We start from the raw sequence: 27,499 nt of genomic DNA, 5'->3' as shown, positions 1-27,499 counted from the left end.
CTTAAAAAGGAAAAGCATAAAATGAAGATTTTCAGATGACACAATTGTATGTCTAGGTGTCCTAGAGAATCAACTCAGAACTATCAGATTTAATAAGAAATTTTATTAAATGCTAGATATATAATAAAAAAATACTTGAAATAATATCTCTAATCTCTGCATTGGGGATAGAAGTCTGTGGAAGGCAATAATGTGAATATGTGTGGATAAGTCTTTGCTTTAATCTTCAAGTAATATAGTGTGAGATATCACCATCCATGTTGAAGGGAATCCACTCCATCACCCCATTATTCCTGAGAATCCCCCAGCAGGGATGTCTTTACATATTCCACAGAACTATACTTCTAAAGTGTGTACACATAACAATTCTGGTCTTTCCGGGAATAGTTTTCCAGGCTGCTGCAGCTCTTCTTACTCTATTATGTTTCAAATTATATTAATTCCCCAAATCACTGCTAAAATAAGGCTACCTTGTTAAACAAATTTTATCAAATGTTTGAGGACAACATAAAGGAATTACAGTCCATATAATGAAATCTGAAAACCAGATAATCAGGTTTTATTTCTCCTCTAGTCCACTGGCTAGAAACCTCCCCAGAGCTCTTTTTTCTTTGGATCCAGCTGAGCAGAATTATTTTAAAAAATCTGTTTCTCTAGATCCATAGATTCTAAGAACTCAGCTTCTAGTAGGGTGCTCCTCTTCCCTCCACCTGCATCCCCAAAATGAAAAAAAGAATGAAATGTATGGCTAATAATCTTATTGGAGATGCCCATGTCCCCCCCAAAATCTAGTTTATTATTAAACTGAATGCTTAAAATCTCAAACAGAAGCATTGGTCTTTTGATACCATCCCATTTTCAGAACTTCCTCTATATTGGCATATATAAAAAGTATTGCTAGTATGGTCATTCTAAAGAAGGAAGAAGATGCCTCAAAAACAAAAGCTAGATATATCTTTAAAGCCATGGGGAAAGAAAATGCAGGCAATTTGAAAACAGCATTTTGTCTTGGCTACTGTCCAAAATGTATGTTGGCCCGTTGGGCTAATCTCAGAATAGTACCCTTCCCAGTAAAACAAAATAAATTCTAGAGTGAAATAAATTAAGTAGTAATTGTATTTCAGCAATAATCAGAAATGCATAATGTATAAAGAAGTCAAATTACAGTAGCCACCTCCAAATAAACTGCCTCCAAATTGCCATAAAAGGAAACGGGTGGGACCATGTGAATAAAATTATAAACCTTTATAGCAAAATGTAAGAAGAAGTTGAATAATTTAAGATATGACTCATATGACTCACATTTCTATATTTTCTTGTCAGATTTAAGTTATAAGATAATTTCAATAAAAATCACACCCATATTGACATGAGCAAAAAAAAAAATCAGTTGGAAGAATAAAATTCTATAATCTATTTGATAAGATTCTAGAGACTTTCAAACTCCAGGATATTAGAGTTTAATAAAAATTAGAGTTTAATAAAAATTAGAGTTTTGTACTAAAAGTACATCTGTGTTTACAACAGAGAAAGAGTTATATACAAAATAATGGTCCAAAAATAGTAAAACTGAATTAAATTAAAAATGTTAGAAGCATCGGGGTGCCTGGGTGGCTTAGTGGGTTATAAAGCCTCTGCCTTAGGCTCAGGTCATGATCCTAGGGTCCTGGAATTTAGCCCTGCATTGGGCTCTCTGCTCAGCAGGGAGCAAGCTTCTCTTCCTCTCTCTGCCTACTTGTGATCTCTGTCTGAAAATAAATAAATAAAATCTTTTAAAAAAATGTTAGAAGCATCTTATTATGGAAATTAAAGTATCATTAAAATTATATCCTGAAAAATGCTTAAATATAATATTGAATTTGAAAAATTTCAAATTCATTACAAAATTGTGGTTTTTATATTTTAATAATATTTTAAAAAAACACATTTAATGAGCTGCAATTGAAATAGAGCCATAAATACAGAGAAAAAACTGATGGTTGTTAGAGGGGAAGGTGTTGGAAGGATGGGCAGAATGAGTGAAGGGGAGTTAAGAGATACAGGCTTCCAGGTAGGGAATGAGTAAGTCATGGGAATGAAAGGCACAGGATAGGGAATATAGTCAATAGTATTGTAATAGTGCTGTATGGTAACAACTGGTAGCAACACTTCTCCTGAGCATAGCATAATGTAGAGTTGTGGAATCACTATGTTGTACACCTGAAACTGATGTAACATTGTTTGCCAACTATACTTCAATTAAAACACAAATGGTTGGTAGATAGTAGGAGCCAGATTTTTCAGTGTCAGATTGGAAATTTAATGATACAAAAGGGAAGGAGGCTGAAACGATTTATTTAACAATGGGTTAGAATTGGAGATACTTAAATTTTAAAATTGTCAACTATCACCTTATGTATAGCTTTAATCACATCTTAGATTAAAACTGAAATGCATAAATAAACAATAAAAAATAAAATTTAATAAATAAATAGCTGTAATTAATACACATCAGTTAACAATGGATGCCTTTCTTTCTTTGTCATTTTTTTGTCCTTTCCCCTCTTCATTTTCTTTGTCCTACCTTCTCCTTCTTTATCCTTTATTTCCTAAGTTTTCTACAGTTAGCACAAATTTATTTTGTATTTAGAAAACGTGAAACAAAAACAAGGGTGTTGCACAAAGAAGAGCATAAGGGAAATTACAAGATAGGGAGACACATAAGACTTATTAGCTTAGTGACAATGTATTACTCATTCCTTCCTAAACAGCTTTCTTCTCCTCATGTCCCGCCCCCCCAATCTTCTGCAACACATCTATGTTTTTGTTCCCTTCTTACCACACAGATTATGCCAACTCAGTCTCCAGTGCTGTCTGTCTTTCATCTTCTCAACCTCTAAACTGTTGTAAATCAAAGATCAGCCTTAGCAATTCCTCTCTACTTTACCCGTGCCCACTCCATGGGACATTGTAACCTACTCAGTGGTTTAAACAATAAGCCTCTATTATTACATGTAAGTCCTTTGTCTCATCTAGGTCTTTCTTCTGATTTAGGTGGTTCTGTGGATCAAGACTGAACTTGGCTAACCTCAGCTGGGCTCACATATTTATCTGTGGTCAAATATATGTTGGTTGGGGCTGGGTGGTCTAGGATGGCCTCATTCACAGGTCTAGGGCTGGGTGCACTGTCGGCTGGGATAATGGAGATGACGGGGGCCAAGTGTTTCTCATCATCTAGTAAGTTTATTTATGTGGCGATGTCAGGGTATAGAGGGAACAGAAACATGACAAGTCTTTTGAGACCTGGATATGGTATTGGCCAACTGTCACTTTCAGAACATTTTATCTGACAACACAAATGTCAAGGTGGAAAAATTATAGTTATTTACATTTTGATGAAAGGAGCAACAAAATCACACAGTGAAAGCGTGGAGCCAAAGAGGGTAAAGATTTGCAACCATTTAGCAGTCAGTCTATCACAGACAATGTATTTCAACTAAGATTTATGGTATGAATGGCTGTGGAAAGTTATTCCATCCTTTAGTATGCAGGGGGTGACAAAATAAGAATTAAGCCTTGAAATTAACATGTGAACTATGAAAAGTGAATTGAAAGTGGGGGATAAACTGAAGGTGAAAAATGCAGTAGTCATTATTATTTAAATATACATTAACATGGTAATGAGAGCTAAAATTCAGTTTGTTTTTAACAGGAATAGAAAAACTGAATTGTAAAGGTAGAACTGATGAAAGTATGGAACTTCCAAATAACAAGAGAAAATAAAACCATTTCTAAATTCTTGCATCCTGGTGTTAGGTAAATTTTCCAAATATGAAAGTGAAAAAGAAAGGATATAGTTTCAAATAAAATACAACGGGACTTGATTTGATCATGTGGCATTTGATTTTTTTTTTCTTCAGTGTTTAAAAAAAAGTGGAATTCCTACTGGAAATCACCATAATCAGTTAGCAACATTAACACAAGAAATCCTTTATAGGAGTACAGTCTTTCCACAGACTTATTAACTCCCATTCCCTTCCCTCTAGTGTTTTTTCTCTGCATGGGGAAATTCATACTTTCTCTTCTTAGCTTTTCAGTAATATTTTTCAGGATATGCTCTGGAAGACTTTCAAAATTAGATTAACCTCTGGAGAGAAATTATAAATCTATGAATTCATAGATTGAAAAAGAGCTAAAATATTATCAAAATCTATAGATATTTTCTTCTTAAAGAATTCTCCCATTTCCTTCAATTTATCAATAGTTACTAATAGATTAATGCAACTGGTTGTTTTCAATCTGTACTCCTTCAGCAAGCACTATATGTTATTTTTTATATTTATTGTTGTCACAGCTAAGAGGACAAAAAAGTATACTTCACTTGGGTTAGCTCAGGTCCTTAACATAATTAATGTATTATTTTCTTAAAAAGCTCTGAAGTCGGGCGCCTGGGTGGCTCAGTGGGTTAAGCCGCTGCCTTCGGCTCAGGTCATGATCTCAGGGTCCTGGGATTGAGTCCCACATCAGGCTCTCTGCTCAGCAGGGATCCTGCTTCCTCCTCTCTCTCTCTCTCTCTGCCTGCTTCTCTGCCTACTTGTAATCTCTCTCTGTCAAATAAATAAATAAAATCTAAAAAAAAAAAAAAAAAAAAAAAAAAAGCTCTGAAGTCAGTCTTCAGTCTCTAAATTACTGTTTAGTAATCAACATTTATTAAGAGCTTTCATTACAAGGATATTATTGGTTGAATTGTGAAAGCCCAAATTCATATTTTGCAGTTCCAATCCCCAGTGCTTGAGAAAGTGACCTTATCTAGAAGTAGAGTTGTTGCAGATGTAATTAGTTAAGATAAAGTCATTAGAATGGGCCCTAATCCAACATAAGTGTAGTATTTTTTTTTCAAGATTTTATTTATTTATTTGACAGAGAGAGATCACAAGTAGGCAGAGAGGCAGGCAGAGAGAGAGGGAGGGAAGGAGGCTCCCCGCCAAGCAGAGAGCCCGATGCGGGGCTCAATCCCAGGACCCTGAGATCATGACCTGAGCCAAAGGCAGTGGCTTAACCCACTGAGCCACCCAAGTGCCCCTAAGTGTAGTTTTAATAAAGAGAAAATTTGGATTCCAGAGATATATACATAGAGAGAACACCATATGAAGGTAAAGGCAGAGGTCTGTAAGCTAATGAACAACAAAGACTGCCAGCAAATCACCAGAATTTAGAGTCTTGGACCTAGTCTTCCTCATCATCCTGAGAAGAGATTCTCCTTAAGAATGCAACACAGAAACACAACCTAGATTCCATCTTGCTGTCCCAAAGAATTAAAACTCAAGACTGAAATATCAACTCACCAGTCTCCAGACTGCTAGCCTACTTCATGAATTTCATATGTGCCAGCCCTGACAATTGTGTGAGCTAATCAAATATCTCTTCTCTCAATAGATAGATAGCTAGATGATAGATAGATAGAGATAGAAGGATAGTTGAACTAGACACTGACATGTCTAGATAGATATCAACATATCTATCATCTATCTATCATCTATCTATCCTCTATCTATCTTTAGAGAGATCATATTCATTCTATTTTTCTGGACAACCCAGAGTAATACAAAGGAATTATTCAATAGCCTAATGAGAAAGTTATAATTGCTCTCATTTTAGTAACTTTGGTAACTTGCCCAAGTTCACACAGCTCGTAGGTGACAAGAAAGATTCATACCCAAGTCTCTGACTCCATTGTCCATTATTCAAGGCACAGTGATATTCAGTTATATATTAATTCAAGTTGTTCTCTATTTTTTGTGAAACTTGAGGGTGGATATTTCCCTGTTATTCTTTCAGTATATCGAGGAAAACTGTAATTGCACTTTTTACAACACATACTTACAACTTCTGTAACGTAGATGTGGAGATGTAGTGCCTTGAAAGGTATTTCAGTCAAACTGCAAAGATCATTAAAGTTAGTCCTACTGTGAACTCCTACCTGATTGCCACACAGGCAAGAAAATGCTCCTTTAGAATGTAGGAATTAATCACAACCTTACTTCAGAAAATCTTTAGATGAGTCACATCAATCTCAAGGTGAGTCTTCACAAACTTAGCCTCTTTGTTTCCTGTATTCAATCTGGAAATCTTTCTTTCATATATCTAAAATATACACATGTGTTTTCAACAGCCTTTGCTAAAACTTAAGTTACTTCTGTGATACTGTGATTTATAAGAAATATATATATATTTGGCCATTCAGATGACCAAAATATATTTCTCATATATATTTGGTTTTCATCCCCAATTCCTGGCTCATGCTTCTAAATATCTTGGAATTTACTGAACAATAAGATCAATCAGGACATTTTTGTTATAATATTTGGTCTCTTATCTTTAGTTTCTGAAAAGACACTCAGAGCCATAAAGGTGAAATAGGTGTCTTGTTATTCATAACAAGTTCCTTTCCCCTACAACTTTATATTAATTTATTTAGGTTAAAGCAGGGGGTGCTGCCAGGGGAAACGACCCTGGAATAGAAGGTTGGAAGATTGCAAAGTCCCACCTCTGAGGGGAAGGGGGCTAATGCTAATCAGTCACATCAGTCACAAATTACCAATGACTTACCAATGATTACCAATGATCTAGGAGAGCCTTCAGGTTGGAATCAGCCAGATCCTAAGTTCCATGAGGACAGAAGCTCCTTTTTTTTGGAACCCTAGCCTTTGGATAGAGAGTCCTAGTAAAAATTTGGGAATGGTAACACACATATAGCAGGGGAAAAAGCTGAATTTATACCACTCATGTGATTTAGCCACCCCATGCCTTGACCAGCTGAAAGCTGTCCCTGCATCAATGCGCTGTGTAAGGCCATCGTGGGGATAGCTGCAAAATAACATGAAAGGGTAACCTTGGACATCCATGGTCAATGCATGTAGAAACGCTTAAGAGGCAGGTCTTCTGAGGAAGAAATCATGAAAATTATAAATCGTAAGATAACATTACTAATGTGAGAGTGAATCACACTGGAGCATTCATAAGGAACAGGCTGGTGCTAATGAAGCGATTCGCAAGAGAGTTTAAAATGCATGTTTGAAATAGTCAAAGATAAAAAGGAAGAACTAATCCCTAACACAAGAAAAGGGCAGTTTGAAAATGGCTGCTTTGCAAGTAACAACAACAAAACAGATTTTAGAATCTGAGTATTATTTAAAATAAAATAATTACAATAAAAAATTATTGGATCCTGATGATAATTTTGAGATTTCTCTCTGGTAATAATTGATTAAAAAAAAAAAAAAAAGCGCTCCAGAATTTGGAATATGTGGTTGTGTGTATATGTGTGTGTGTGTGCGCACGCGTGCACGCGCATGTGCTTATGTGCACACGGCCCCATATGCCTATGTATAAATGGAAAATAAACTTTTACTGGCATAGTTTAGTTAAATAATGGTAATCACCTTGAAAACTATTAGTTGCCATTTCCCTTCCTAAAAATGAGGAAAACATAATTCTGGATTCAAGAAACTGTATTGGATATAAATTCTGGTTATAAAATTTACTTTTGAGCATCAAAACAGAATCTAAAGAAAATCACAAATTTCGACCTACAGCTTTTTATTTCTTAGATTATGCTTTCCATAAAAGAGATACTTTCTGAGGATGCTTGCCAAAACATCATTCACTACTTGGAAGTAGTATCATGTTCTTTTTATAAATGAAATATATGTTTTCAACCTTAGGCCTATTAGATAAATATCAAGGCCCAGCCTGGCCATACTCCTCCCTCCTATGGATCTTTGTAGCCTGGCTGATAATCACCTTGTGGTGATTTAGAGCAAACTGCTCAGCCTACCAAATATACATCTTACTTCTTATGTATCTTACGTATCTATCTAGAATAAAGCCTTAAGTTACATTTTTCATATTTAATATAAGTGTTTCTTATTTAAAATATTTATTGAACATTTAAATATGTTATTATACATGGAAATAAAGAGAAGTCACAGTACCTCTGCTTGATAACTTCTACCGAAATATATTCTTTTAGCATCTAAAAAGAGCATTTGATTACAAAAATGCAGCAACTATTAAATGATTTTTCCCCTAGATTTATTTTCTGCCTCGTCTGACTGATCATATTTCCTTCAGTGATTTTAATTAGGCTTTCCCAAGGTATGTGGCTATGGAATGCTTTGTATAAAATAAAAGAAGTAACATCTATAGAATAGGTTAGCAGAAATGACTTAGACTGCATTGTTGATTCTTTAAGGCTCTAAGGATCATTTCAAGGGAGAATTGCTAATTAACCATATCAGTAGTCCCCTAGTAGAGTGACAGATTGGGTACCCGAGGGCTAAATCAGTGGATGAGAATATAATCACATGATTTTAAATTCTATATAGGACATTTTCTGATACTTAAATGATCTTTGTTGCTTTGGCTTGAAGCTATTTAGATATATAATGAAGACTATCTCCAAAGAAATAAAAATTAAAATTGGAATCTTTACCATGCCTTAGACTGTCATTGCTATCTATACTTTCTTACTTCTTTCCATTTATATCCCCTCCTCCACATAATGGCTTTATTTTAATTCTTAAGTCTACAAATTTCTACCAAGGAAGCTTGCTAAACAAAAATGAATGCATTAGATCTCCATGCTTCCTCTCGATTAATTTGTTCATTTAATGAGGAATTTAATGACAATATGAAAAATCAAGAACACTTTTAGTTCTATTTCCAGCTTTTAAGTTTCATATTTTCAAATAAAACTTAAGAATGCTATTTCTTTAAATACCAGCCATTTCTTGAACATTTAGGTAGAATATAAACTTAATGCCCAACAGCCCAACAGAACTTCTTAGGAGATTGATCTCTCTCTCTTTTTTTCAATAATTTATTGAATTCTATCCTTAAACTACTGAGGCTAAGTCCATATAGGAATTTTAGAACATGCTGGTGGAACAAGAAAGGCAGCTGGTGATTCCACTGTTACTGTGATATAAAGTCACCAACCAGATATCTTCTTTTTAAACTCAATTTGTTTTGGGGTTCTCTATATGAGAAATAAATAAAAAAGTATATGTACCATATATCACATATAAATATATAGTGTGTTAATATATTGTACTCTATTTACATATAACTATATAATATATAAGTAACATATTACGTATGAGTTTTCTTGGAAATATATATATATGAACCCACAATATAAAATACATTGTATTCTATAGATGCTATGATGCCACTTATATTTTTACCTTCATGTTTTATATTTTATCAAGTGTATTTAATATTTTTAAAGCAATTTCTCCTTCTTTTTAAGATATCCAGCATTTCAAGTTCAAGACGTAACTGAATATATCATTTCTGTCATGCACATTTTTGTGGAAAGGGTCAAAATCATCAATGTGTTTGTCTTTGTCCTCTCTGTGCCCACTGGAGTTCTAACCTAGTCTGGTTCTCCAGACTTGCATGGTGAGGATTGTGGAAAGGCAAAAGAGTAGAGAGGACGAATGTGATTCATTCAGAAAATGGCCAGAGAAAAGTAGGGACTGTTTTCCATTGTAGCACAGCAGAAGGCAGAGCAGTAAGTTAGAGGGAGGGACTGGAAAGAGATGGGAAACTGAATTCAGATGAAGTAGCATGGTGAGAGCCTCTCAGTAACTTTCAAAGTAGAGACAATAGAAAAAGACCAATATTTTTAATAAGAATTTCTCTCGACAATATACTTGGATGTTCTTTAACCTTATTGAGATGTGATTGCAACGACTGGCATTTATTCAGCTATTAGTTTGAATCACATGACTCTTCCTTTGATATAGTGACAAATATAATTCAAGTATAGGGGCTATATTTTAACGGCACCACCACCACCATCCCCCCCAGCACACACACACTCACACACACACATTTTCCCAAGACCAGTAAGCAGGCCTTATGAGGTAGGGCAATACACATTAAAATGCAATATTAAAGACCACATTGCAATAACTCTTTGCAAAAGAAAAACATGATAGTTCTATAAATATTTTTATTAATTGGTATTTTTCTTTAAGTTTTATTAAGTGGTATTACTTGTGTTTTAGCATTTTCTGGTTCTTATCCTTTATTATTTATTGAGTAATTTGATGGCAAAGAAGCAGGGAGAATTGTTGGTATTTGTGTGGCAAGGACCACCAAACCAGGCATGTTAATTTTGCTCATGAAACCACCAGGAAGCTCATTTCTGATGAAACTTGCTTTTTGGGTCTAAGTAAATAGTTTCTTCAAATCATTAAAGACCAAAATGTCTGAGTCAGTTTTAATTTATTTCAGACTTCAGATTTAAAATGTTACTGAAGAGGTGACTGCATTTTTATTTAAATGATAATAAGGGCAGATTTAATTACCAAAAAAAAAATTTACTTTATATGATTATTGATGTCCAGTGCATTGAAAACTCAATTTTCATGTAATAATTGATAGGATAATATTTAATGTATTTTGAATTATCAACTAAATTCTCTTGAACTTGGAGACATTACTTGTTCACCCCTTTTGGTGAAAGAAATCCAACCGTCTGCGTTAGTCTGATGATTGTGTGGGGGAGAATTACCACCAAAGTTCAAACTGTTCAAACTACTTCTTAACAGCATTCAGGGTGATTGTTGCTCACATGGTATTGAGATAGATCCTAGTCCTGTAAAGAGTGTTCAAAGTTGATGCCTTGCACTGGAAAGTCGTTCCTGACATATAAATTGTAGATACCATAAAAATCACTTGACAGGAGAGGTGAAATTGATAAGCTATTACTAGTAAGAGAATGACTGACAGCAAGGCAATGCAAAACATCTTTGCTGAGATGTGGCCCATAGGGGACTGCTTTTTCAATCCCCGAGAAATGGTTTCCACTAGAATAAATAGGAAAATACTCTTTGCCTAGGGATTTCTCCTACAATGACTGATTATGAGAAAAGGGAGGGAAAAGGTAGAACTCCATATATTGAGGGATAAAGGTGACCTGAATTTTGTCTCCTATAAGATAGTGATTCTCAGACTTATGCATACATCACGCTGTTTAGTGGTGCTTATGAAAGGTGGAGATTCCTCATCCTCACTACAGACCTGGAGAGTTATAAACTCAAGGGTAGAGCCTTGGACTCAGGATTTTTAAAAAAGTTCCACAGATGATTGTGATAACCAGGTATGAGAACCACACTAAGAAATATTTTAAATATTTAGCTTACACGCAACAAAAGCTCTATGTTTATCACCTTCATTTCTTCTATAACATGGATTTTATATTAATATAAATTCATATTATAATAACTTGTTTTTTATATTATCATGACACATGCTTTCTAATCTCTAGGACTGACTGAGCGATATCATTTCCCTTTTCTAGTAATTTCAAATATCATATATTATCTAAAGAACAAGATGCAACCTCCTCTGACCAATTTGGATATTTAATACTTTTTCTCCATTTTTCCTTTAAATACATATTAATTGTACCAGATCCTCAGCATCCCATGATCATACCAAGCAGTCTCAAATAATGAGGTTGGAATGGCAACAATATTCATTTCATTATTTTTGTCAATGATTACTCTTAGAACTAGAAGATATGTGAAATTATCTGGAAATTCAAACTAGGAACACACACAAGCATGCACATGCACATCAAAGAGTTAAAAGTGAATACTTGGAGGGCACCTGGGTGGCTCAGTGGGTTGGGGCCTCTGCCTTTCGCTTGGGTCATGATCCTGGGGTCCTGGGATCGGGCCCTACATCAGGCTCTCTGCTTGGCGGGAAGCCTGCTTCCCTTCCTCTCTCTCTGCCTGCCTTTCTGCCTACTTGTGATCTCTGTCTTTCAAATAAATAAATAAAATCTTAAAAAAAAATAAATCCTGTAAAAGTGAATACTTGGGACAGTGTATTAAAATAGTTAGGATTAATAGAAATGATAATAAAATTAAGAAGGGATAATAGGCTGAAATGGTTTGAAAGAAATAGAGGAGATAGAGGCCAGATGAGGAAACAATGCAAGTTTAATGAAGAATGGAAACAACTGAAAATATGGTGGGTAAAAATAGCACAGAAAGATGTTATTAATTTTGTTATGGAAATTTTTTGGATTTGTCCACAACAGGCTTAAATTGGTGAATTTCTGCTGTGATGGAAATGAAGATTATTGGCTTTGAAATGAAATAGCATCTCGAGATAAGAATGTGGAATTATTCATATAACATCTTACAATGATAACAAGAGTTTGGGTAAAGATTAAAACAGTGAACAGGGGATTAAAATACTCTTTAAAGAAAATATGTAGAAGATTGAAGGATGACTGACAAAAATGCAAGAGGAGATATAAAATGATACGATGTGCACTTTAAATAAGGAGCAGTTTTTGAATGTGGTAGAATGACTCTGAAATGGAAAGAGGTAATAAAGATAATTCCACCATGTTGTCTTGATCCTGACATGGTATGTGTAGAAAAGGCAATTCCTCATAATTAATAAGTTTTGACATGTCAACAAATACAAATTAATAGTCTATTATATGTTTAAAACTATGTCACTATAATGATGTAGAGAACGCATTTTTAAGACCAGTTCAGTTACACTGGAGATGATTTTATTCCCAAGGCTAGAAATTGGAAACAAAAGCTATAAATTTATAACTCACATATGTTATTATTTAAACAAAATATTACACAGTCTTAAGTCAATGTTGGTGGTTAAGTCAGTATTTATCCTGATAGAAATTGAAATATTTTACAGAGTCTACAGCCATACAACCCTGAATGCATCCGGTCTCGTCTGAAACATCTTGCAGAAGGACATGAAGAAAGCATAGAGGAAGAGGATGAATTGATTCTCAACTTGACTAATTTACTCTATTAGAAAGAGGCTAAAGAAGAAATTTATTGTTTTTACTTGTTTGGACTTATGGAGCGTAAAAAAATAACTCTGAATGTATTTATTGAATTTCCTTTATACTGCTTATAACTTGTTTTAATACACATGTTTGAAAAAAGAAATTGTAGGTGCTATTGGGCCAGAAAGTTTCAAAATGTAATTAATGGTACCTTTGAAAGTGATTCACATCAGGCTTGGTTCACCTCTTTCATTAATTACTTCATTCAACATTTAAGAGTCTCATGCTCTACCAACTGAGCTAGCCGGGCGCCCTTTCATTCAACATTTAAACAGCCCTGTTATTATTAAAGTTTAGTGGTAGAAACCAATTACAAAATCACACAAACAAATGTAGAATAGCAATTGTGTCAAGCTAGCCCTGAAGAAGTCATGCTTGAGCTGACATTCTAAAGGATGAGAAGGAACTAAGAAAGAAAGAAGAGATATAACAAGGTGTTAAGTTCCTTTGGTGTAAAGAATTATTGGCAAGTTCACATCATTTTGGCCAGGTTCAAGATACTACTTTATATTTGGAAAAATAAGAAACCACGAATATCAGTTATCAATTGAGTCCATAATTCTGCATAACAAACAAGAACACAAATCCCAGCAGCATACAACGGTAAGACTATTTAGCTCAAACAGCTATGTTTTTGTGGGGGATGGGTATGAGAGGGATAGTTCAAAGCTGCTGCCATGTTTTTAATTCTTTTTTGGGCCATGGACTTGCTTGGATGGGTTCTTTTACTAATGGCAGAGGTAAGAGAAGTCAGGTAGAAAACTGCAAGTCTTCTGAGACCTAGGCTTGGAACTGAATCACTTTTACTTCTGGGTTCACCTATTGGCCAACACAAGTCATATGGCTGGAAACAAAATTAAAGTGTAGAGAAATATACTTCACTCCTCTATCGGGCAAGGAAAATCAGTGAAAAATCCCAAATATTTATCTAATTATCACACTATGGGAAAGGTTAAATATACATATATGTGTGGATGTGTGTGTGTGTGTGTGTGTGTGTGTATAAGAGAGAGAAAATAGGGAAAGGGGAAAGAGAGAGAAAAGTAACATGATAACATTACCTTTATTATAATGTTTGATTTAATATAGAAAAATAAGTCTTATCTACTTACCTACCTAACCTCTATCTAGCTTTCTGGCTAGCTATCAAGAGGCCTCCCATTGTACTCCTTGTAAGAAATAATGGTTCTTTGGACTTGGATGAGAGAGGTAGTGAAAAAGAAAAGTGAATGAATTTGGAATATATGTAAGAAATGCAATCAATAAGACAATGATACCTTGATTACAGAAATATTATCAGGGGAATTTAGTTTTGATGAAGATAGTGGTAAATTTTGTGGATTGACAAATTGAACATATGATGATTCCATTCATTGGAAAGGAAGCAACAGAAAAGGGCCAGATTTAAAGATCTGGATCATGGTAAAAAGTTCTGCTTTGGTAATATATAATTGAAGTTTCTTTTGGCACATCCAAAAAAGAGATATTAATTAGAAGACTGGATATTAAGATTTGAATCTTAAAAGAAGATCTCTGCTGGAAATTAAAAAAAAAAAAATTGAGTAGATGAAATTACCTAGGAAGAACACTGAGGAATATTAATGAGCCTGGTATTCATGAAAAGTCAAGGTTGGGGGAGGAGTCAAGATGGAGGAGAAGTATGAGGCTGAGACTACTTCAGCTAGCAGGAGATCAGCTAGATAGCTTATCTAAAGATTGCAAACACCTGCAAATCCATCGGCAGATCGAAGAGAAGAAGAACAGCAATTCTGGAAACAGAAAAACAACCACTTTCTGAAAGGTAGGACTGGCGGAGAAGTGAATCCAAAGCGACGGGAAGATAGACCCCAGGGGGAGGGGCCGGCTCCCAGCAAGCAGTGGAGCAACAGAACACAAAATCAGGACTTTTAAAAGTCTGTTCCGCTGAGGGACATTGCTCCAGAGGCTAAACCGGGGCGAAGCCCACAGGGGGTCAGCGTGGCCTCAGGTCCTGCAGGGTCACAGAAGGATCGTGGGTGTCTGAGTGTCATAGAGCTTGCGGGTATTGGAATGGGAAAGCCGGCTACAGAGACAGAGCCGACAGTAAGCTCGCAGCTCGGGGTTACCTTGAACCGGCCGCAGGCTCGGTGAGCTCGGAGCGTGGCCGGAGATCAGGCAGACAGGAGTTATTGGGCGCTGTTCTCTGAGGGCGCACTGAGGAGTGAGTCCCCGGTCTCCTGGCTCCTCCGGCCGGAGACCAGGAGGCCACCATTTTTATTCCCATCCTCCGGAACTCTAGGGAAAGCGCTCAGGGAACAAAAGCTCCTGAAAGCAAACCTGAGAGGATTACTCAGCCCGGCCCCTGGTAAGGGCGGTGCAAATCCACCTGGGGCAAAGACACTTGAGAATCACTACAACAGGCCCCTCCCCCAGAAGATCAACAAGAAATCCAGCCAAGACCAAGTTTACCTACCAAGAAGTGCAGTTTCAATACCAAGGAGAGCAGCAGAATTCCAGAGGAGGAGAAAGCAAAGCATGGAACTCATGGCTTTCTCCCTGTGATTTTTTTAGTCTTGCAGTTAATTAAATTTTTTTTTCATTTTTTTTTTCTCTTCTTCTGCTAAAATTTTTTTTTCTTTAACTTTTACCCTTTTCTTTTTTAACGTTTTTTAAATAGTGTATCTAATATATATATATATATTTTTTTTCTTTTTTATATTTTTCTTTATTCATTTTCTTTTTTTAAATTCTTTTCTTTTCTTTTTTTTTTTCTTTTTTTTTTTTTTTTCGTTCTTTTTGAACCTCTTTTTATCCCCTTTCTCCCCCCTCACGATTTGGGATCTCTTCTGATTTGGTTAAAGCATATTTTCCTGGGGTTGTTGCCACCCTTTTAGTATTTTACTTGCTCCTTCATATACTCTTATCTGGACAAAATGACAAGGCAGAAAAATTCACCACAAAAAAAAAAAGAACAAGAGGCAGTACCGAAGGCTAGGGACCTAATCAATACGGACATTGGTAATGTCAGATCTAGAGTTCAGAATGACAATTCTCAAGGTTCTAGCTGGGCTCGAAAAAGGCATGGAAGATATTAGAGAAATCCTCTCGGGAGATATAAAAGCCCTATCTGGAGAAATAAAAGAACTAAAATCTAACCAAGTTGTTATCAAAAAAGCTATTAATGAGGTTCAATCAAAAATGGAGGCTCTCACTGCTAGGATAAATGAGGCAGAAGAAAGAATTAGCGATATAGAAGACCAAATGACAGAGAATAAAGAAGCTGAGCAAAAGAGGGACAAACAGCTACTGGACCATGAGGGGAGAATTCGAGAGATAAGTGACACCATAAGACGAAACAACATTAGAATAATTGGGATTCCAGAAGAAGAAGAAAGAGAGAGGGGAGCAGAAGGTATACTGGAGAGAATTATTGGGGAGAATTTCCCCAATATGGCAAAGGGAATGAGCATCAAAATTCAGGAGGTTCAGAGAACGCCCCTCAAAATCAATAAGAATAGGTCCACACCCCATCACCTAATAGTAAAATTTACAAGTCTTAGTGACAAGGAGAAAATCCTGAAAGCAGCCCTGGAAAAGAAGTCTGTAACATACAATGGTAAAAATATTAGATTGGCAGCTGACTTATGCACAGAGACCTGGCAGGCCAGAAAGAGCTGGCATGATATTTTCAGAGCACTAAATGAGAAAAACATGCAGCCAAGAATACTATATCCAGCTAGGTTATCATTGAAAATAGAAGGAGAGATTTAAAGCTTCCAGGACAAACAAAAACTGAAAGAATTTGCAAACACCAAACCAGCTCTACAGGAAATATTGAAAGGGGTCCTCTAAGCAAAGAGAGAGCCTACAAGTGGTAGATCAGTAAGGAACAGAGACAATGTACAGTAACAGTCACCTTACAGGCAATACAATGGCACTAAATTCATATCTCTCAATAGTTACCCTGAATGTTAATTGGCTAAATGCCCCAATCAAAAGACACAGGGTATCAGAATGGATAAAAAAACAAAACTCATCTATATGTTGCCTCCAAGAAACTCATTTTAAACCCGAAGACACCTCTGGATTTAAAGTGAGGGGGTGGAAAAGAATTTACCATGCTAATGGACATCAGAAGAAAGCAGGAGTGGCAATCCTTATATCAGTTCATTTAGATTTTAAGCCAAAGACTATAATAAGAGATGAGGAAGGACACTATATCATACTCAAAGGGTCTGTCCAACAAGAAGATCTAGCAATTTTAAATATCTATGCCCCCAACATGGGAGCAGCCAACTATATAAACCAATTAATAACAAAATCAAAGAAACACATCAACAATAATACAATAATAGTAGGGGACTTTAACACTCCCCTCACAGAAATGGACAGATCATCCAAGCAAAAGATCAACAAGGAAATAAAGGCCTTAAATGACACACTGGACCAGATGGACATCACAGATATATTTAGAACATTTCATCCCAAAGCAACAGAATACACATTATTCTCTAGTGCACATGGAACATTCTCCAGAATACATCACATCTTCAGTCCTAAATCAGGACTCAACCAGTATCAAAAGATTGGGATCATTGCCTGCATATTTTCAGACCACAATGCTCTGAAGCTAGAACTCAACCACAAGAGGAAGTTTGGAAAGAACCCAAATACATGGAGACTATACAGCATCCTTCTAAAGAATGAATGGGTCAACCGGGAAATTAAAGAAGAATTGAAAAAAAAATCATGGAAACAAATGATAATGAAAATACAACAGTTCAAAATCTGTGGGACACAACAAAAGCAGTCCTGAGAGGAAAATATATAGCGGTACAAGCCTTTCTCAAGAAACAAGAAAGGTCTCAGGTACACAACCTAACCTTACACCTAAAGGAGCTGGAGAAAGAACAAGAAAGAAACCCTCAGCCCAGCAGGAGAAGAGAAATCATAAAGATCAGAGCAGAAATCAATGAAATAGAAACCAAAAAAACAATAGAGCAAATCAACGAAACTAGGAGCTGGTTCTTTGAAAGAATTAATAAAATTGATAAACCCCTTGACAGACTTATCAAAAAGAAAAGACAAAGGACCCAAATAAATAAAATCATGAATGAAAGAAGAGAGATCACAACTAACACCAAAGAAATACAAACTATCATAAGAACATACTATGAGCAACTCTACGCCAACAAATTTGACAATCTGGAAGAAATGGATGCATTCCTAGAAACATATAAACTACCACAATTGAACCAGGAAGAAATAGAAAGCCTGAACAGACCCATAACCAGTAAGGAGATTGAAACAGTCATTAAAAATCTCCAAACAAACAAAAGCCCAGGGCCAGATGGCTTCCCGGGGGAATTCTACCAAACATTTAAAGAAGAACTAATTCCCATTCTCCTGAAACTGTTTCAAAAAATAGAAATGGAAGGAAAACATCCAAGCTCATTTTATGAGGCCAGTATCACCTTGATCCCAAAACCAGACAAGGATCCCATCAAAAAAGAGAGCTATAGACCAATATCCTTGATGAACACAGATGCGAAAATTCTCACCAAAATACTAGCCAATAGGATTCAACAGTACATTAAAAGGATTATTCATCATGACCAAGTGGGATTTATTCTAGGGCTGCAGGGTTGGTTCAACATCCGCAAATCAGTCAATGTGATACAACACATTAATAAAAGAAAGAACAAGAACCATATGATACTCTCAATAGATGCTGAAAAAGCATTTGACAAAGTACAGCATCCCTTCCTGATCAAAACTCTTCAAAGTGTAGGGATAGAGGGCGCATACCTCAATATCATCAAAGCCATCTATGAAAAACCCACCGCAAATATCATTCTCAATGGAGAAAAACTGAAAGCTTTTCCGCTAAAGTCAGGAACACGGCAGGGATGTCCATTATCACCACTGCTATTCAACATAGTACTAGAAGTCCTAGCCTCAGCAATCAGACAACAAAAGGAAATTAAAGGCATCCAAATCGGTAAAGAAGAAGTCAAATTATCACTCTTCGCAGATGATATGATACTCTATGTGGAAAACCCAAAAGACTCCACTCCAAAACTGTAGAACTTGTACAGAAATTCAGTAAAGTGTCAGGATATAAAATCAATGCACAGAAATCAGTTGCATTTCTCTACAACAACAACAAGACAGAAGAAAGAGAAATTAGGGAGTCAATCCCATTTACAATTGCACCCCAAACCATAAGATACCTAGGAATAAACCTAACCAAAGAGGCAAAGAATCTATGCTCAGAAAACTATAAAGTACTCATGAAAGAAATTGAGGAAGACACAAAGAAATGGAAAAATGTTCCATGCTCCTGGATTGGAAGAATAAATATTGTGAAAATGTCTATGCTACCTAAAGCAATCTACACATTTAATGCAATTCCTATCAAAGTACCATCCATCTTTTTCAAAGAAATGGAACAAATAATCTTAAAATTTATATGGAACCAGAAAAGCCCTCGAATAGCCAAAGGAATACTGAAAAAGAAAGCCAAAGTTGGTGGCATCCCAATTCCGGACTTCAAGCTCTTTTACAAAGCTGTCACCATCAAGACAGCATGGTACTGGCACAAAAACAGACACATAGATCAATGGAACAGAATAGAAAGCCCAGAAATAGACCCTCAACTCTATGGTCAACTAATCTTCGACAAAGCAGGAAAGAATTTCCAATGGAAAAAAGACAGCCTCTTCAATAAATGGTGTTGGGAAAATTGGACAGCCACATGCAGAAAAATGAAATTGGACCATTTCCTTACACCATATACGAAAACAGACTCAAAATGGATGAAGGACCTCAATGTGAGAAAGGACTCCATCAAAATCCTTGAGAGAACACAGGCAGCAACCTCTTCGACCTCAGCCATAGCAACATCTTCCTAGGAACATCACCAAAAACAAAGGAAGCAAGGGCAAAAATGAAGTATTGGGATTTTATCAAGATCAAAAGCTTTTGCACAGCAAAGGAAACAGTTAACAAAATCAAAAGACAACTGACAGAATGGGAGAAGATATTTGCAAATGACATATCAGATAAGGGACTAGTGTCCAAAATCTATAAAGAACTTAGCAAACTCAACACCCAAAGAACAAATAATCCAATCAAGAAATGGGCAGAGGACATGAATAGACATTTCTGCAAAGAAGACATCCAGATGGCCAAGAGACACATGAAAAAGTGCTCCATATCACTCAGCATCAGGGAAATACAAATCAAAACCACAATGAGATATCACCTCACACCAGTCAGAATGGCTAAAATCAACAAGTCAGTAAATGACAGATGCTGGCGAGGATGTGGAGAAAGGGGAACCCTCCTACACTGTTGTTGGGAATGCAGGCTGGTGCATCCACTCTGGAAAACAGCATGGAGGTTCCTCAAAATGTTGAAAATAGAACTGTCCTATGACCCAGCAATTGCACTACTGGGTATTTACCCTAAAGATACAAACACAGTGATCCAAAGGGGCACGTGCACCTGAATGTTTATAGCAGCAATGTCCACAATAACCAAACTATGGAAAGAACCTAGATGTCCATCAACAAATGAATGGATAAAGAAGATGTGGTATATATACACAGTGGAATACTATGCAGCCATCAAAAGAAATGAAATCTTGCCATTTGCAACAACATGGATGGACCTAGAGCGTATCATGCTTAGTGAAATAAGTCAAGCAGAGAAAGACAACTACCATATGATCTCCCTGATATGAGGAAGTGGTGATGCAACATGGGGGCTTAAGTGGGTAGGAGAAGAATAAATGAAACAAGATGGGACTGGGAGGGAGACAAACCATAAGTGACTCTTAATCTCACAAAACAAACTGAGGGTTGCTGGGGGGAGAGGGTTTGGGAGAAGGGGGTGGGGTTATGGACATTGGGGAGGTTATGTGCTTTGGTGAGTGCTGTGAAGTGCGTAAACCTGGCGATTCACAGACCTGTATGCCTGGGGATAAAAATATATGTTTATAAAAGGTAAAAAATTTTAAAAAGAAGTCAAGGTTGAGGAATGTAATTTTTCAGAGAAGTCAAAAGAAGAAGTTTCAAAGGTAAAAAGAATACCAAGGAGTGGTAGTATCATTGGAACCAAGTAAAGATTATGCTTCAAGAAAGAAACAAATAAAGGAAAATCAAGTGTTCCTCTCAGGCCAAATAAAATGAAAACGTAATGGTTTCTCCCATCCAAGTACTAACCAGACCCAACCCTGCTTAGCTTCCGAGATCAGACGAGATCGGGCGCGTTCAGGGTGGTATGGCCGTAGACAAAACGTAATGGTTTCTATTCAATATACTGATTTGCTGACATAAGGTTGAGTAAAGAAAAATGTGATTAGGCATAAAATTCAGGTATTGGTCACAGAGCTAAAACAAACAATCCCAAAATTTGTATGAAATTACAAAGGACGCTGAATAGCCAAAATAATCTTGAAAAAGAAAAACAAAGCTGAAGGTTTCACAATTCTGGACTTCAAGCTATATTAAAAAGCTACAGTCATTAAGATAGTATGGTATTGGCAAAAGAACAGACATATAGAAGAATAGAACAGAATAGAAAACTTGGAAATAGACCCACAACTATATGGTCAACTAATCTTCAACAAAACAGGAAAGAAGATGCAATGGAAAAAAATCTCTTCAACAAATGGTGTTGGAAAAACTGGACCGAAACAAACAAAAAAAGAAATGGGACTATTTTCTTACACCATTCACAAAAATAAATTCGTAACAGATGAAAGAACTAAATGTGAGACAAGAAACCATCAAAATCCTAGAGGAGAATGCAGGCAGCAACCACTTTGACATCAGTTGTACTATACATGTCACCAGAGGCAAGGGAAACAAAAGTAAAAATGAACTGTTGGGACTTCATCATGATAAAATGTTTCCACACAGTGAAGGAAACAATTGACAAAACTAAAAGGCATCCTATTGAATAGGAGAATATATTTGGAAATGACATATCATATAAAAGGTTAGTATCCAAAATCTATGAGGAATTTATCAAACTCAATACCCCCAAAAAATAAATAATCCAATTAAGAAATGGGTAAAAGACATGAACAGAAATTTCTCCAAAGAAGACATCCGGATGGCTAATACACACATAAAAAGATGCTCAATTCACTCATCATTTAGGGAAATGCAAATCAAAACCATGAGGAGATACCACCTCACAAAAGTCAGAATTGTTAAAATCAACAACATGGGAAACAGAGATCCAATGCAAGGATGTGGAGAATGGGGAACCCTCTTACACTGTTGGTGAGAATGCAAATTGGTGCAGTCACTCTGGAAAACAGTACGGAGGTTCCTCAAAAAGTTAAAAATAGAACTACCCTATGACCCAGACATTGTATTACCAGGCATTTACCTAAAGGATACAAAAATACATATTTGAGTTTATAGTAACATTATAAACAACAGCCAAACTATGAAAAGATCCCAAGTGTTCATTGACTGATGAACATATAAAGAAGATGTGGTGTATACATATACAATGGAATATTATTCAGCCATCAAAAAGAATGAAAGCTTGCCATTTGTAACATTGTGGATAGAATTAGAGGATATTACACTAGGCAAAATAAGTCAGGAAGATAATGACAAGTACCATATGATTTCACTCCTATGTGGAATTTAAGGGAAAAAAAAACATACGAACATAGGGGAAGGGGGAAAAAAAGAGAGGGAGGCAAACTGTAAGAGACACTTAACTATAGAGAACAAACTGGGGTTGCTGGAGGAGAGAAGGGCAGAAGGGAATGGGCTAAGTGGATGATAGATACTAAGGAGGGCACTTATTGTGATGAGCACTGGATATTATATGTAAGTGGTAAATCATGAAATTCTACTCCTGAAACCAATATTACACTATATGCTAACTAGAATTTAAATTAAAAAATTAAAAAAATTAAAAAGTAAAATTGAGATATAGAGCAGTAGCTTTTAGGTAAAAAGTATTCTAGCAAGGGTTTGTTCTTGCTTTTACGTTTTATTTAATTTAACTGTACAAATCACCAATGCCCCCATCCAAAAAAAAAAGAGAGAGAGAGAGAGAGAGAGAGAGAAATGCCAAACTAATCAACAAAGAAACCAGAACTGTGCATCTCATATCACTGGGATTTTGTCCTTCTCTCTTCCCTAATTTCTTGCCATGTAAAAGTAAACACTCCATAAACTCTTGCTAGAACTAAAAAATGATTTGTGCACATAAAAAGTGCATAGTAGTATCTTAAGGGAATATTGTACTCCTCTAAGAGCAATTACAGCAAATACTAGAATGCCAACAAGGGAGATTGAAACCATGTTACAGATCTGTTTTTGGATGACAGTATATAAGATGTCAGTCATGTGAGTAAAAAAAATAATACCCTAATAAAACACACTAGGTATATGTGAAGTACTAGGCTGAAGTGTTATATGTGTAAAATTCTACATTTTAAGTTCTTAGTATATATTGAGGGTGAGAAGTGCTACACTTAGTTAAGGGGTCAACTTTCTGTTTTTATTTTCGTTTTCTAAGATTTTATTTATTTATTTGAGGGTGGGGGGCAGAAAGCATGAGCAGGTAGAAGGGCAGAAGGAGAAGCAGACTCCCCCATAGCAAGGAGTCCAATGCAGGATTTGATCCCAGGACTTAGGGATACTCACCTGAGCTGAAGGCAGATGCTTAACCAGCTGAGCCACAGATACCCAGATTTCTGTTTTTAAAGGCCTCTACATTATGTTTGGAACAAATTGCCCTAAGCTCATGTTTAAAGTAAGAAATACATTAATATTCAAATGAATCTGAAATCTTTGTTTTTGACTAGAGAGAAGCTACCCTGATCCATTTAATACTAATGGTATAAATGGTGACTATGAATACCAGAAATGTTTAGTAGAGTATATTTTATGTTTTTGCATGATTTGGATTCACAACAGATGTTAAAACAGAGAAACAGGGTGCTAACCCTTTTCCCAGAAGAAACTATCAAAGTTAACAGTACTCAGAAAACATGCTGACACACACAAATTTTTATGATTCTATTAGAAACTGCTATGTTGAAATGCTCAAAAATTTTGTGTAGTAGAACATCTGGAGCAATTCAAAAAATTTAGTTTAAAACCCCCTACAAAACTGTATTTTTACACCGATGCTAATAGCATTGTATATTATAAAATATAAATTAGATTTTTAAAATGATACCCAATGTATAAAAGAGAGCTATGTTTGAGTAATGAAAGACAATTTTTTTCCACACTATATCCCAAGAACCTATAACAGTGACTATAATAATGGGTGACCAATAAGCAGCTACTGAATAAATACATTTCATAAAATCATGCCCCAACACATAGAAAGTAAAACAAGAGACTTCAGTGTTTCATTCCATGTTAATTCTGACCTGCCAGATGGCAGGTAGATAATATTTTAGTCAGAAACACTGATGGGTAGGGCGCCTGGGTGGCTCATTGGGTTAAGCCTCTGCCTTCAGCTCAGGTCATGATCTCAGGGTCCTGGGATTGAGTCCCTCATCCCTCTCACCTCTGCCTGTCTCTCTGCTTCCCCCTCTCACCTCTGCCTGTCTCTCTGCCTACTTGTGATCTCTCTCTGTCAAATAAATAAATAAAATCTTTAAAAAGAAACACTGATGAGTAATATGTTTAGAGGCTGAAGAACTCTTTCCACTTAATATAGAAAGACTATAGGCAATGTTTTCAGGTTAATTCTTAATTTTGAATTTTAATCTCTTAAAATGCTTAAATAGTATAAATTTGCTTTAGGAGCTTCTTAAAGAGTTTGAGCCATTTATCATATGATCTGTTGTAATTTTTTTTTAAAATCTTTGTTAATGTGGTTTCATTTTAACTTATAGGGTAGAAGTGAACTTGGTCACATAATTTTAATTTATCAGATGGCTACAACTGTTCATTTTAACACTAAGTACTTCTTTTAAGGTAATCATGCGGTTCCTTAGTTCAGCAATCAATTCAGGAACCTGAATAAACATTTATAACATTGTTCTACTTATGTCATCTTTGGTCATATTCTTCCATTCTTTCATCTTGTCATCTATTTGCATCATGGTTATAAATGATAGCTTCAGATTCTTTATTCTCACAACCTAAGAAGTGTTAAAAAAATCTGTCATGTAAAACACTAATTCTGATTACACTAAGAGCACCTAAAGTTATTGGTATGTTAATTGAATGTGGTTTGGGGAAAAGTGTCATCTGCCTTATAGCATTCATTTGCATATTAATAACAAAACTTTGTTCAGTAGAGACATTTTCTGATTAAAGCGCTAACATAAGAGCTTGCTTAGAGATTATATGATCTCAAATTATGAACTGAAATGGTCATAATTTCTAAAGAAAAAGTCTTCTCAGACAAGCTATTTTCATAAAGGAGCAAAGAAACAGATTGAAACTACTGATACCATATCTGTACATATTAAAGACATTGCTTCTATACAAAAAAGCAATGTTCAAAGGCAGGTTACTGAACATTTCTGGTTCTTTTGGAAAAAAAAATTCTCCCTTAATGATAGGATAGAGATTTATGGAAGCCAGGTGAGGTTTCCAAATGTTCTTGCAAGAAGGGCTCTTATGAGAGCTTTTCCCCAAGAGGTGGCCATAAGGTTGGGGATCTTGGAACACACACACCCACTGTGGCCAACAATGATGATGAGACTTTCAATTAGTGATATCACTACTTAGAAATATTTAAACCACTTTATATGTCTGGAAACCTTCCCAACCCATATGTCTGGAGCCTACCAACAGACTCTCCTGAAGATTCTATTTCAGAGAGCTCCATTTCTAATTTCCTTGGTCAACTTTGCTCAATTTTGGTTTTTAAATAAATGTACAAAATTATGTAGATTGTACTGATAACTTCTGAAGTTTTCAGAAAGCTATGCTTTCTAAAAAGATTTCCTTTTTTAAGAACCCTCATTATTTAATCCAGCTGCTTCAGACTCTGCTTTGCAATTATGTAGTTTCCTTTGGTTGAATACACACTCATCTTATCTCATGAAGATCATAATTTTGTATAACTACATTGTGGTTTTGTAATTTGTATTATGTAACATTCCTTGTGATTTGATATCCATTCATTTATTTTATTTTATTTTTTTCATTTATTTATTTCAGCATAACAATATCATTATTTTTTCACCACACCCAGTGCTCCATGCAACCCGTGCCCTCTATAATACTCACCATCTGGTACCCCGACCTCCCACATCCCTGCCACTTCAAACCCCTCAGATTGTTTTTCAGAGTCCATAGTCTCTCGTGATTCACCTCCCCTTCCAATTTACCCCAACTCCCTACTCCTCTCTAACCCCCCTTGTCCTCCATGATATTTGTTATGCTCCACAAATAAGTGAAACCATATGATAATTGACTCTCTCTGCTTGACTTATTTCACTCAGCATAATCTCTTCCAGTCCCATCCATGTTGCTACAAAAGTTGGGTATTCGTCCTTTCTGATGGAGGCATAATATTCCATAGTGTATATGGACCACATCTTCCTTAACCATTCATCCATTGAAGGGCATCTTGGTTCTTTCCATAGTTTGGCAACCGTGGCCATTGCTGCTATAAACATTGGGGTACAGATGGCCCTTCTTTTCATGACATATGTATCTCTGGGGTGAATACCCAGGAGTGCAATGGCAGGGTCATAGGGAAGCTCTATTTTTAATTTCTTGAGGAATCTCCACACTGTTCTCCAAAGAGGCTGCACCAACTTGCATTCCCACCAATAGTGTAAGAGGGTCCCCCTTTCTCCACATCCTCTCCAACACATGTTGTTTCCTGTCTTGCTAATTTTGGTCATTCTAACTGGTGTAAGGTGATATCTCAATGTAGTTTTAATTTGAATCTCCCTGATAGCTAATGATGATGAACATTTTTTCATGTGTCTGATAGCCATTTGTATGTCTTTATTGGAGAAGTGTCTGTCCATATCTTCTGCCCATTTTTTGATATGTTTGCCTGTTTCATGTGTGTTGAGTTTGAGGAGTTCATTATAGATCCTGGATATCAACCTTTTGTCTGTACTGTCATTTGCAAATATCTTCTCCCATTTCGTGGGTTGCCTCTTTGTTTTCTTGACTGTTTCCTTTGCTGTGCAGAAGCTTTTGATTTTGATGAAGCCCCAAAAGTTTATCTTCGCTTTTGTTTCCTTTGCCTTTGGAGACATATCTTGAAAGAAGTTGCTGTGGCTGATATCGAAGAGATTACTGCCTATGTTCTCCTCTAGGATTCTTATGAATTCCTGTCTCACATCGAGGTCTTTTATCCATTTTGAGTTTATTTTTGTGTACGGTGTAAGAGAATGGTCGAGTTTCATTCTTCTACATATAGCTGCCCAGTTTTCCCAGCACCATTTATTGAAGAGACTGTCTTTTTTCCTGTTTTGTCGAAGATTAACTGACCATAGAGTTGAGGGTCCATATCTGGGCTCTCTACTCTGTTCCACTGGTCTATGTATCTGTTTTTGTTTTTGTTTTTGTTTTTTTTAAAGATTTTATTTATTTATTTGACAGACAGAGATTACAAGTAGCAGAGAGGCAGGCAGAGAGAGAGGGGAAAGCAGGCTCC

Source organism: Neovison vison, chromosome 12, assembly GCF_020171115.1.
Source record: "Neovison vison isolate M4711 chromosome 12, ASM_NN_V1, whole genome shotgun sequence".
Classification (NCBI taxonomy): domain Eukaryota; kingdom Metazoa; phylum Chordata; class Mammalia; order Carnivora; family Mustelidae; genus Neogale; species Neogale vison.
This window is presented reverse-complemented; position numbering follows the sequence as displayed.